The following is a 9,944-nucleotide window of genomic DNA, read 5'->3' as shown; positions in this document are numbered from 1 at the left end:
CCGCGGCCTATACTAAACTTCCTAAACTATAAAAAACTATAAGCCGTGCAAGCTAGCTCAAGCGGAAAAACCGCTGATCTACCTCAAAACTGTGCCGTCCGCCAGACAATTAAAAAAACTATAAAACTGAAACGTGCCGTCCTTTATCCGGGCGAACTGCAAATCCCTATAAGCTGTCCTAAAATATTGAACGACTGAGTCTGGAGAACTTCAAAAAAGGATGTTTATTCATACAAGGTTGTAAACCTGGCACAGATCTTAAAGTTGCAGAAAATGAAACAAATTTCTATAGGTTTTAGTTACAGAATTATCCCTGGTTCCAGAAGGCAAAGGTGATTATAAAACCACTATACCCTAATCACGCTGCCTATATTAGAAGGAGAAACTCTTTCCTTCCCTATCTTTACAGCAAAGATTAGTTCTAGAAGCGATGGAATAACTCTGCTCCTCTAACTAGATTTCCTATTCCAGATCAATATAATTCAATACTTATCTAATTTGGATAGGCTTAGATTGGCCTGGTTTTGAGGATGATTTGTCCCAGTTAGCTTTGCACAGCTCCAGCACGTTGGAAGACTATAGCCAGAATGAAACTCTAAAATGGAGACTAGACCCTGGTAAAAAGGGCGGTCCTAAGATGTTGCACTCTTTGACCAATCACTGCAAAGAAAACTGCAGCCAGCTCTTGCAGATTCCAAGCCACTTTTCCTAGGCTTTTGCAGCCAGAGGCTCAAACAAAATGTAAAGGAGGGAAAGCAAACAAACGACAATAGGTAAGGCAAACCATCGTCCTGGGGGACGGAACAGAGACCATTTATCATAAACATGAAAAGGAAACAACACTAAGTATAATGTTTATCTACTTGTGTTTCTAAGGGCCCTATCACATGTGTTATAGTGCCATTGTACCAAGAGGAAGGCATGTCAAGCAAACCCTTGTCAGGATGGACTTCCATCAGCTTTCCCACTGTGAAAGACCATGCAGATCTAGAACTGGTCTCTACAGTCACTTACGGAACTACTGCCAAGACTCTACGATTGGAAGACAATCATACTCAGCCACGAGTGATAGCCTATGATGATTTGTCTTTAATGGTCATGGCAACTCTCTGTGGAATTCTGGAGATTGTAGCTAAAGCTGGATTACACTGCCCCATAATGCAATTTCAAACTACATTGTAGATCCAGCCATAGTTAAGCCCAAAAGTTCTTTGGCTGGGAATTCTAAAAGATTTTCTGTGCCATGGATCGAGTGATTACAAAGCTCTTGTTCTCGTACTAAATTCTGTCAAATATTTTGTTTCAGAGCCTTTTATCAGGTACTGGGTGTTGGAACCGTCTTACCAAGAGAGATACAATTCCATTCATTGTTAAGCTCCTGTTGCAAGCTAGCTTGAGTGAACAGCTTAGTGCTCAAACTTTTGAGGAGAAGTTGTTGTTGTGCATCTTCAAGTTATTACTGACTTATGGAAACCTTAAGGTGAGCCTATCACACAATTTTCTTAACAAAATTTGTTCAGGGGCAGGGACCATTGTCTTTCTCTTGATCAAATAGACGTGACTGGTTCAAGGTCAGCCATAGGTTTCCATGGTTGGGCAGGAATTTGAACTCTGCTTTCCCAGATTTCCAGGCCAACATGTAAATTTCTACACCATGCTGGACATGTATAGAGCTGCTCAGCTAATTAACAACATTGGGACAATGGGACTTTTCAAAAGCACTCTATGGACTAAATTACACAGTCCTAATATAACCCTGACATTTATCCTGCTGTAACCCTCAAATACATCAGTTTTTATCTGGTTTATGCATTGAGTTGCTGAGCCAGAGGCTGGCACAATCTGAAAAAGATCAGGGGGTTTTGAGTCACTTGTGTTGCATCATAGGTATGTGATCATTTTACTTGACTAGATAGTCATCTTGCATTGTGAAAGTTCTAGCACATTTTCTCCACCTTTAGCTGGAAGTAGATTTACATGACCTGGTCCACTCATGTACTCAGGATTTTCAGTGGTTTAAGTGAATAGTATAATCACTTTCATGCTATATTCACAAAAGTACAAAGTAGGACAGAGATTTGCATGAATTTTGTATATGCTAATTTATATGTGTAGATGCACATTTGGGCTGAGATCCTATTAATCCACCATTGTTATCATTCTGAGGGTCATTGAGGAAGAGAAGGCGGAAGAAAAGAAGACAGGCTAGTGGTGACAAGAAGATAAGCTACAATATAACTAGAGGAAAACACAGTTGGCTCTGAACTACCTATTCTAAGACACCCCACCAATAGTAACTTGGTTTTGAGGACCCCACCCAAGCCAGACATTTCCAGAAATATGGTAAAAATTCACCCATGACTTTCTCCCATTGCTGTTGCCACCTTTGGACAGCCCTTCAAATCAGTGATGTTTTCAAATATAGGGAGTGTCTCTTCTAACAGACTTTCAACCTGAACAGTGGCAGGAAAGGTATTGACCCTAGTTTTTCTGGACCTCAAAACCTAGACATACTTGAAATCCACCCTTCAACATTGGGGAAATAGTAAAAATGAAAGCTTTCTAAAGCAGCAGTTTACCTCCAAAGCAACAGAGCCTTCCTTTGGAGCATCTAAAGTTGGCAAAAGCTTCCAGTCACTTCCCATTTCAAAAACAAAAATGTTGAAAAAGACATTTTTGGTGAGGATGTGCCCTGTAGTAGGTTTTTTGGGGACTCTATGGCAAAAAAGTGAAGGACAAACATACTCCTCCCATTATAGGGATGAAATACCATCCTTAGCAAGTATCTGAAAGGAAATTAAACAATTGCTGAAGGAACCAAGATAATAAGCAAAGGGATGTGAACAGGGCCATAGCCGGGTAGGGGGGTGGGGTTAAAAGTACAAAAAAACCCTGAGATGTGCTTGATTAAAAAAATACCCTGGTTTACTTATAAATTAGTTAACCAGTTAAAATTCATGAGTAAACCAGGTTTTTTTTGGGGGGGGAGGGGGTTAGAATCCTTAACCCCCCACCCCGCTACAGCCCTGGATGTGAATGAAGCAGCTTGAAATGTCTCGTGCCAACACAGACAGGAATATTTCTGGAGCTGGAGCTGGAGCACTGGAGATCAGTCTCTAAAGTCAGGATGTATAGACTAGGATTTTGTGATGTCAAGACCTGACTTTATTAGGGAAATGAAGTGGAATCTTGGGGTGAAAGCACTACCTTGAAAATATCATTTATATTCTATTGTATGCTCCATCTCACTGCTACAGGATATTTTTGTGTAGTTGGACAGATCTGTTAAAATTTAAAGTAGAGCTTGGAAACCTTTCTTTAGTTAGACACAAATGCCCATTGCTGTTGCCACCAAGTTTGTTCTTAAAAGCAGTGCTTGACAATGTGTAAAAATAATTCAGAAAAGAGGGTTGTTCTTTGTTTTTATTGCTGTTGTTCAGAACACAGCTTGGGGCACTTAATTTCCAACCATAGACATAATTTTTGCATTTTGTTACACTTGTTTTTTATTATTTGAATTACATTATTATTTGAATTACAAACCTATGCCTCAGCTTTTGGCTCTAAAATCTCAAGGCCTGGGATGCTGTCGACCTGGTATTTTTAGTGCAAACAAAACCTGAATTTCAACTGAATTATAGTGCCAGCGCTATGATGAATAAGGAGAAACCTAAACATACACCAAAGTGAACCTCTCACCCCCATTAGCAGAGAAATGGGCTTTGTACAGGGAGTTTGTAAGGTTTCTAAAGTAGCATTCTGAAATGCTAATAATGTGAAAGAGCTACTGTGCAAGATAGGGGTATAAGATTAAACACTCAAAGTGATCTATCCCTCTGGTATTGTGGCAGCTGTATTTTTGGAAACTGCAATCCTTTATATTTCTATTTTCTCCTGTCTGTGCCCACAGACCTCATTAATCTCCACAGCATTTGCAAGAGAACAATTGCCCTAATTCCATCTGGTTAGAGTTTGAAAAATTTAAAACTTTCTTCTTTCCTATTTTTCTTCTTCCTTTCCCTTTCCACTATTATTCTGGACATTCCCGGCAATTTAACACTTTGCTACTTGTTAATGATATTTCCAGAGCTAGTTTGGTTGGTACGTTTCGAGAAATAGGATGATTAATAGCTGGGCATATGGGAGCTCTCTACAGGCTGGGCTGCTGCCATTGCATTGACCTTGTTCCACAGCAGATGATCTTTCTTAACATCACCAAATCAAAATTAGAATCCATAGAAGTGGGTCTGCATATTTCTGATTTCAAGAGAGAGGGAGGGAAGGAGAAAGAAGCAGCCCACATTTCATAGACTGTCTTGTTCTCTTTAACAACGAATGCATGAAAAGGCTCCCCCTTGGGAACCAGAAAGGAATAATATATGTAACATTCTGTAGATATAGATTAGAAATGAAAGCAAAGTGGGGAAATTGCCCCCTTCCTTGTGACAGACAACCTGTCAATTGGCTACTTAAAACCAGAACCTAAGACCCAAGTGCAAGAGCAAGGTGACTGAAAGTTTGACAAACTTATCTGAATTGAGTCATTCTCCATTGTACTTATTCATGCAGAGCTAGAATGGACAAATATAGCTCAGAACTTGCAGACATTACCTTTTAGGAATTATACTTCCCAGAATCCCCTAGCTAGCATGTTAGGACCTGTGAATGGAAAGGCAATGTTAAAACATTTTAATAATATCTAAACAAACAAATAACAGTGAGACTGGATCCCTTGCTCCTTGCTTGACAAAGCTGTGAAATCAAGTTCTCAGTTTTTATCCATCTGCTGCTGTTTAGGGGGTTGCTTGGGAAATGCAAATTTTATTGACTAATATTTCTTTAATATGTCTAACCATTTACCTTTTAAAAAAACAGAAGTAGTTCCAAAATATTGGAGAATTCAATCATAGATCTTCTGCATCATGTGCTGGAAAGTGGAGAAACCAACTCTCTCTCACACACATCCCCCTGCAACTCCCAGAATTCATTTATTTAAACAGGTCAATGTTTGTGTTAGCTGGGGTACTGGGATTTGAACTTGAGAAATAGCAGTCCAAGTTCTTGGATAATGCTATATCTGAAATGCTGTGGGATACACATTATTCTTCAATCCATTGTTGATGAGATTTTGCAAAAATTACCACATTTTATCAATTTAAATTTTTTAAAAATGATTATTTTTTATTAAAAAAATGAATGTGTGAGAAACTGAAAAGATTTGTTCATCCATGTACAAGCCGTTCAGTTATTATTTCCTAAAAGCGTGGTTGTGAGTCCCTATGTAGACAACTATTTTAGTGCTGAATTAGGCACCAAAATAAGTTGCCACCTCTTCTACATATATGTGGAAACTGGAAAGTAGTGTTGCCAGGCTTTGAATTGATGTTTAGAAGAGGGAATATGTTGCTTCTATGTGCCCTCCACCTCCAAATATACATCCTCAACATATTAGGATTTTGGGGAAAAAATGCATTTTCCCCAAAATTGTAAACATTCTTAAGAGGTTTAAAATTTCCAATAATAGAAAAGTGAATTAACAGAAGAACTTTAAATGAGATTTGCAATTCTGTGCTTTGATAATATGATCTGTACATTGCTGCTCGGTGATGACAATTTGAAGACTTTACATAAAATTGTAATTTAAAAAGAATGTGTAACTCTGACCAAATTATTGTTATAACATTAATTCTTCAATATAAGTGTATTTACTTAGTGTACAGATTATTATCATAGGTATTATTAGATGTTAAAGAGTATATAGACATTTGGGGAACACTCTGTATATGTGTTGGGAAGGTCCTCATGCTGGGAATAGCTTTATGTATGGAATTTGTTTGGGATTAAATCAGCTCTCCAAGTGCCAAGTGAGAGAAGTAAATAGAATCCTCATTATTATTGATGGGCAGGCTGCATTGGAGTTTTGTGGCAGGATCTGGGAAAGGAATTGACATGTGGCCCCTCAAAAGCTGATCTATGCAGCCCTCAACTTCTCCAGATTTTCTGGAGTGATCCATTTCTGCTCCCTCTCTTCTGAGTGAATGTCTTCTTGGAATCTACTAAGAGTGGCATCTTAACTCTTAAATGTGATGCACAACCCCTTGCAGTATTTGAGATTTTTTTTTAAAAAAAACTAACAAAGAACTTCTGTATTTGTTTCAATGTTTTGGCAGTTCATGCAGCTCCAGGATAGTCCCAAAAATAGGGCCTTAGGCCTGCCACAGTCACCCATTCTGGATCTAGAACATCTATTCAAACTCAAATCGTGAAATAAAGATAGTGTGTGCATTTGTGTTTTGAGTGGGCTGATGCAAGATGAATCACAAGAAATTGTTATATCTGTATACATCAGGGGCGTCACATAATGTTAGAAAGAACTATTTAATATGCAATAATGGCCTTTATTTAAAGCAAACGATTGCTTCAGAAGGCACCAGTAGAGTGTTATCCCCATTTTTTCCACTTGTTCCTTAAAAAAAAAAAAAAAACAAGGCTCAAACTTGATGAAAATGTACCCAGCTTCATTTTATTTTTAAGAGGATCAGGTTTTTAAAAATAAGATTGCTCATCTGTATAAGCTTTCCCAGCATGAGTTCCTGGAGCGAGGGTAAGAAATGCCCCTCCTCTCTTTCACCCATTTCAAGTTCTCCACCTCCTTCCCTCTTAAACTTGAGATATCTTCTGAGAGCAATTTTGACTTTGCAGAGAAGGTTTTTTTTTAAAGGTGACAAATGTAAGACATGGTTTTCCTGAAGGGATGACATATTGGCCAGTGTTATAATTCTTTCATGCCTACATTAATCCTTATTAATACTGTTAGCATAATGTATGAGCTGAAGGGAAGAGCATGGACAGAATGCAACTTAGCTTTATGTGAGTACTTTCCTTCAGTTCCTTTTATAATGGGTCTTGTGAACTGGAGGAAGCCTCCATTGCCTGAAGCACTTAAGACACAAAGCCACTTTCTGCCCTTGATCCCTTGCACACTTTTCTTATTAACTCCAGGGAAAGCTGTGCATGCAGATGGGGGATCGCTGCCATTTTCATTCAGCCTCTGGCCTGCGATCATGAGGAATTAAATATGGTTTAGAAGGGAGAAAGGGTGGTTGAGGAGATTATTAACACAAGGTTGGTTTAGGAATGGAAGATTCAGTCTATTTCAGGTTGCATTTGTATGTGACAGCATAGCAGTTTGTTCTCTCTCACCTTCATATGAATCAACCATTTTTGAAGTCAACATAAAATGGCCATTTAAATATGTATACTCAAATGAATTTTCACTTTAAACATGTATTTCTAAATATAACAAATATACAAATATATAAAGGTTGAGTAGCTGGAAGCCCGAATTGCAAAATAGTCCAAAATCCAAAATCTGCAGAGGTGTCTGAGATAGTGACACCTTTGTTATGCATAAAATTACCTTCAGGCTGTGTGCATAAGGTGCACATGAAAATAAAATTTATTTAATGTTTAGACTTGGGTCCTATCTCTATCATATCTCATTCTTTGTCTTCACATTTGAGGAGGACATAATCAAGGATTTACATTCCTTAAATATCAACATTATAACACATGTCAGTTTTATATATACTGCACATCTGAATTTGTTCCCCCAGCATGAAATAAAGAGCTCAGATAGACAAAGTATGATATAAAGGGCCAGTTGTTGACCTATTTATTTATTTAACTGCAGCAACCTGCAAAAAAGAAGGGGTTAAAATCACCCAATGGGTATAGTCAAAACTAGGTGTCAACACTGGGACTACCTCCATAGACCACCCTTAGGCCAGCACCAAACCTTGAGGGTTATCCAAATTATCATAGTTACTCACCCCAGCCATTTAATGGAAGGCCATCTTGGAGGTGCTCCCTCTCAAACCACGTAATTTTTCAAGAGTGAGTGAGAAACCCCCCTTCTAGCCCCAAGGGAGTCCCCTTCCCAGCAACTCAAGCCCCAGAACCCAGAGAAGCTATTACAGAGGCCCCCTTCAACCTCAAAGGGGTTGCCATGGTGCTTACCAAATCTACTTTAAGATTCTTAAGATGCCACCACCAAATGCCAATTACCACAATCCAACAGAGGCGGTATGGGATAGGCAAAAACCCCACAGAGTAAAATATTTGAGGGGGAAAAATTCCTACTTGGCCCTGATGCAACCAGTCACACTGACCAGAGGGTGAGTCACGTTGAAAGAAAGAGGCAAACACAAGGAACAGCCATGCTTATATAGAGTTCTGCTGCCCCTTGTCACATGTCAGGAGAAAGAGGCTTCAAAGCAGCCTCTTCCCATTGACCCAAATTGTCTCATTCATGAGTCAGTCCAAATTCCCCCCCCCCCCCCCCGCCTCAGACTTCGCCTTTGAGGCTTTGGGTGGGGGTTATTTCACCTCCTACCTTACTCTGGTAATGACAATTCTGAAGGTGACTTTTTTTAGCTACTACCCCAACCTTCTTCATAGCTGGTAGATAGCTGACTCTGAGTATTCCTTGCTTAAGAAAACCCTATGAAGTTCATGGAGTTGATTTAAATCAACAGGAAACATGAAGGCATACACCAGTGATTCTTAACCTGGGGTCCCCAGATGTTTTTGCCTTCAACTCCCAGAAATCCTAACAGCTGGTAAACTGGTTGGGATTTCTGGGAGTGGTAGGCCAAAAACATCTAGCGACCCCCAGTTGAGAACCACTGGCATATACAGACATAAGTGTTGCAGGGGTTTGGATTTCACACTCCCTTTACTATTGATTCTTCTTTTCCTATCTTTAATATTAATATTGTTAGGCAGCACTAATTGTTCATCCAATTACCTCTCAGATTTTTCAGAATGCACAAGGGATCACAGCAGATATGCAAGATGATATTAAAGGCTTGTATTGGTCCTAGATAAATGGTGTTTGGCCATGACTGTATTCTTTTAGTACTTGGTTCAGGGTTGGTTAAAATACAGTTTATAGGTGGTCTATGTCTCTCCTCCCCACATTATCCGGACCCATATGGACCTTACTGTGCCACCTGGTCCTCTTCCAATCATCCTTTACTCTCCCACTCCATTTTTTACTCCCAAATACCAATAGTGCTGTTTAAAGAGAGGCTTGCCATGTTACTAGCTCCATGGCGGGAAGCCGCACGTACTACATGCACCTTGCTTCCCTCCATGAGATCGCCAGCCGGCAAAGCGACCCGAGACAAAGTTAGGCGAGATGACTGCCTCCATGCTTCACCTAAGAAGAGTGCTGGCAGTGCTGGCGGCTGGCTATGTGATGAGGTCCTTTTGTTAGGAGAATGGAAATATCTTTGTTGAAATAAAGTTAATTTCCAGGCAACTGGAGGACAGATGTAGTACAGCACTGAACTTTGAAGGAATTTTGGGAGAATTAGAAGATTTTTGAATAGCAATGGGAACTTTATCTGAAGAGTTCTCACTCTCTAGAATTATATGTGATTTTACTAAATGAAGACAAAAGTACATTTGAGAAAAGTACCCATTTGTAATACTTTTGTAGAAAGTTTTATGGGTCCTGAGAAGTTGCCAGTATACATTTCATAGTATAACTAGAAGCCAACAACCATGATGAAAGCAAAGCTGCTGTTTGTTTTTACCATCTTGTTACCCCAAATACTAAAGTTATAGGATCTTCTGGTATCATACAATGGAAAAGACAGAAAATATTAATGCTTCTCAGACCTTAGTACCATGATCTGTGTACAAATTTGTTATGTTTCAAAACTAGCACTGATGAATTAAACTGGGACCCTTGTAACCTCTTATCAAAGACACCATGTGATGCACATTTGCACCCCACATTTGCACCCCAGTTTTTAAGGTATGATAATTGGGGTTCAAGATTCATTTATGCAAGTATAATTCAACTTAAAAAATAGTTTTGTGTATCAGATGTAGAAATAAGTGGAGAATGGATTAAGATTGCATCTTCTATAGCC

General features: G+C 39.1%; 1 long non-coding RNA gene across 1 annotated transcript in view; it reads right to left on the bottom strand.

The window, feature by feature from the left end:
• Positions 1 to 205: 205 nt before the first annotated feature.
• LOC134298475 (uncharacterized) overlaps positions 206 to 9,944 on the bottom strand; it is a 312,227-nt gene continuing 302,488 nt past the window's right edge. Inside the window, exon 2 of the long non-coding RNA XR_010005576.1 lies at positions 206 to 518. This is a non-coding gene — a long non-coding RNA (uncharacterized LOC134298475). The remainder of the gene's footprint in view (positions 519 to 9,944) is intronic.

This window comes from Anolis carolinensis, chromosome 4, assembly GCF_035594765.1.
Source record: "Anolis carolinensis isolate JA03-04 chromosome 4, rAnoCar3.1.pri, whole genome shotgun sequence".
Lineage (NCBI taxonomy): Eukaryota > Metazoa > Chordata > Lepidosauria > Squamata > Dactyloidae > Anolis > Anolis carolinensis.
This window is presented reverse-complemented; position numbering and strand designations above follow the sequence as displayed.